General features: G+C 37.0%; 1 long non-coding RNA gene across 1 annotated transcript; it reads right to left on the bottom strand.

Moving 5' to 3' along the window:
• Positions 1-603: 603 nt before the first annotated feature.
• On the bottom strand, positions 604-3,548 carry LOC147758778 (uncharacterized). Its single transcript, XR_015318957.1, has 3 exons — positions 3,332-3,548; positions 1,254-1,303; positions 604-703 (listed from the first exon to the last, which is right to left on the bottom strand). It is a non-coding gene; the product is annotated as an uncharacterized LOC147758778 (long non-coding RNA).
• Between the last annotated feature and the right edge of the window lie 653 nt (positions 3,549-4,201).

Below are 4,201 nucleotides of genomic sequence, written 5' to 3' on the forward strand. Positions count from 1 at the left end.
GTAACAAGATATAGTGCTAATAACCAAATATAGGATAAAAATCGCCATATAATCTTCTATGTAACCAGTTGGTCGCGCCTTAAACAAAGCAAGCTCGCGTATTCACCCTAACTAACGGGTGAGTACCATTCGGATACTGATTGAAATATGATTGATTGACCTTTCTGCGCGGTTCATCTTCATTAAATGTTCACATCCTAGGTATTATACAGAAGACTTGAAGAGGTCTCAAACCGAAGCCGTTTTACTACCCATTAGTAGCGTTGACGTGTCTTTTGGTTTGCTTTCGCGTTACATTCATTTTTATTCGACCTAAATTTAGCTTTTTGAAACACAGGTTGTACATACAACGTATGTATAAAGTAGAAAATGTATAAAATGCCATTTTTTTTTATCATGAAATAGATTGACATCGAAAAGCACTAACGTAGCTTTTTTTTAAATTTATTTATTTTTATTTTTACGTTACGTATTGCCTTGCATGGGAAGTGGATCGATCACTGAGTGTATATATATCGCTGTGCGTGTCTACAGACATGGACGTCATTTGACATCACTGGAATACAAAACGCATCCAAAATTTCTGTAGTAGCGGTTTTCTGGGCGGGATCGGATGTTAGTAAATATATGTGTATATAAGTTTTTCCAGTGGTTATGACCGTCAAGTGATTACAAAATAAAGAGTCGATTCCTTTGTAGTTCACTGAAAAAAAAAAGAATAAAGAAATATTTGTCCTATAATGTTTTTTGTTGTTTTTTGACTATGTGTGAGACTTCTTACATACACATCCTGGTCATGTCACATGTTTGCCAAATTCAACCTATTTTAATTGGACAAATTGCAATCAATTAAGTGGTTAAATTAAAATCAATCAAGTGGCTCAATTTACTCCTATATGATTACACACTAACATCCTTGTCAATGCGCTAATATCTATTGGATCGACCTGCTAAAACTTCAATATTGCGAACTCTGCTAAGCAACCTCTATTATATTTCGGATCTATCAGCAATTTACGCAACTTTTTTTCGCTATCCCCATTACAGAGTCATTGCGTGAAAACCAAAAAGCTGCTGTCACCATAGGCATGTACGATGTCTATTCTTTTGTGAGTAAACTTTGCAGATCACAATATTTTCTAACGTTTTTGGCGATTCCGAGCGTGTGAATAAGTCTTCGGTATCACCATTTTGGTATAATATCAAAAATTGGCTTATACTAGGAAGTTCAACAGGGCTGAATCTTACTTAACTTATTTGAGGTTCTTCCAATACGGTTGTCAGTCACAGTCGCCGAATAGACCTGGAATCGCAGATCTTCCTCTCGTATTACCCTGTCTATTTAATTTCAACTTCACCCTCAGCCAAGGCCTGACCTAAACACCTTTTTCATTTTGATTCTTCGTCCAGCCTACTTAGCATTAACGAAAACAGCATTTGTTTTCGTTAATTGCCGCAGATCTATGCACAAGCGGTCTTTAAATCATTTGGGTTAAAATCAGTTAGGAAAGCCAAATTCATATGCTACACGTATAAGAGAAAAATTTTTATAACGAGTGTTCATTCGACTCTACCTAAAGTAGCTTAATTCGAAATTAGGCAACTCACAATGAATAATGTAAGACACAGAAGGCATGTAAGTACATAAATGCATACGGTCAGAACGGTAGACAGGCTGAAGTAGATTCAACGATATGAGCGACGAAGTTCAAATATTTGAGATTTTGAAATTGATTTACTTATCTGTTATAAGTAAATCAATTTCAAAACTTTGAACTTTATCTCTTTCGTCGCTCATATCATTGAGTCTACTTCAGCCTGTCTACCGTTCTGACCGTGTGCATTTATGTACTTACATGCCTTCTGTGTCTTACATTATTCATTCCGAGTTGCCTAATTTCGAATTAAGCTACTTGTTAATGATAATAGATATAATTTTTTTTCGGACAAATGCTGTGAGTTCGACAATACACAACCGGCCGCCTATTAGAATTTTGTTCGGGCAACAACGCTGACGATTGTAGGATACAACACAGGAGTAGCCTCGTTGCGGGCTAACGCTTTTAATGTATTCAAAAGAAAACTTGAAATAATGATTATTGATAGAAATTAAGTTATCTACATTATACACCCAGGGAGTTTATTATTTAAAAAAAAAAGGGCGAAAAAAAATTAAACAATAATCGGAAGTTTTCAATGTTCATTCATGTGTGCATATTTTCGTGTTATACTACTTTGCTAAATATTTTGTAACGATTTTCACCTCGCTCTGCACAAATACTGCTTTTCGCTGATCGCTCATATTAATTAGACCTAAAACAGGCCAGAGTTTTTAAGGTATTTTACTTTATCATATGCGACACAGTGTGCTTACTTTCAAGCCGAACACCACTAGCGAAACTCGCATGAGCACCGCAGCGTGTCCTAGCTATATCTGCACTTTCCGAGCGCTGACATGGCCTGCTCCTCACCTTTTAGAGGTCCTATATTACTACAAGAGCTTTAAACATCAATTTTTAAACACACTATATAAATTATACCCGCTTAATGTACGATGGGTCTGCATTTCACCCTGGGCCTGTTTTGCCCATAGTGAGCAGCATGCGTATCCTGACACGTATAGAAAGGATTATTAACCGCTATGCATCACTCTCAACCGGCCGATTGTTTTTCTTATGGATTCACCTGCTAGTATGAAATGCACAGCCTGAAATATGAAAAACCTGAAAGCGTAAGACAGGTGGCCTGATGGGAATTCAGTGACAAACAGGACAAACACCGCTCACCTTACTCATCAATATAACAAAAGTGCACGCACGAGCGCTATTGCCAGGTTCAAGAGACCCAAGAAGGCATGCGTGTTTCTGCTATATTAACAGCGTAGTATATTGGAGGCCGTGCTTAATGGCAGTGCCGGACAAAAACTCGAAACTTTTAGTTAGACTGAAAGGGGTAGGAGAACTACGGTCCGACGCGTAGCCTGAAGTAGCACCTAATACTAACTGAAAGATCTATAAGCGAACTAACTACCACACATGAAGAGAAAAATTTTCGAGTAATTGCTGTTAATTACAACTGTGATGCAAGATCCTCCTTTGCTATGACACACTTCATTTCGTACTAACATCCAATGATGTCGTTCGACAATGGGGGCTTCTATTTTTAGTTCGGTGAAGACTAGCTTTGGCCATGGTGGGATTGACTTGCTGTATCGTTTGCATTTCGTTTTCCCTCGGGAAAACGAACATTTATCGCTAATAACAGGAAGGCTTTTTGGGAATACTTAATTTTCTAAAAATGAAAAGAAAATAATTATTTAGTGTGAACGTACCCAAATTAAAAATCCATACTGGTTTAGAGCCGAAGAGAAACAGGCAAAGCTATGTCGCCAGGCTCCTCGTATACACGGTCTATAAAAACTATACGTATATATTTAAACGAATTTTTGGGGTCTTTTTGAATTCGCTTAGCTCCGAGCAATTAAAGTGGATATTTCGCTGTTTATGGAAGCCATTTGAGATGTTTCTCTTACATAATTTTCAGCTGTTTTTATAATCGTTTGTTGGTTTTGATACCTTGATTTTATAACTTTGAACCTTGCATTTAAAGAGGTATTTTTTCGTTATTAAGAAAGATACGTACGGTTCAAACTTGCAGCAGACGTCAGAGCTCCTGACCTGCAGCTGTATTATGTTGAGTCCTTAGAGATGGAAATGCGTTTTATGGTACACATATATTTAAAATCAAACGTTTTTTTTCTGAACGTTTAGATACACAAGCGATACCCTTCTATACAAATTGAAGACTCTAAGATAACAAATGTATGTAAACTCATAAGAAGACTTTTTGCCGTGTAAAGTACTACTGTCAAGAAAATTAGAGACACAAAGACGTGCGAATACTCCATTTTTGTCTGCCATCTTCTGTAGCAACGTACGATATGACAATGACCATATGGCTGTCCATTTCATTCGAATGAAATCAAGAAAAAAGTATTACAGATGCTCACAGCCACAACAGAACGTTTAATCCACGAACGGGTCCACGGACATTTCTGAGGAGAATGTTAGATTAACAATATAATAACACAAATTATTATAGAAACGATTTATTGTTTAGTTCTCATGCGCCAATAGGAAAATCTGATGCTGTACCGTACAAACGAATACCTACATACATCACAAATGCAGAGATCGATTCT

The sequence above is a fragment of the Varroa destructor genome, unplaced genomic scaffold (genome assembly GCF_002443255.2).
Source record: "Varroa destructor unplaced genomic scaffold, Vdes_3.0 BEIS01000001.1, whole genome shotgun sequence".
In the NCBI taxonomy this organism is placed as follows: Eukaryota; Metazoa; Arthropoda; class Arachnida; order Mesostigmata; family Varroidae; genus Varroa; species Varroa destructor.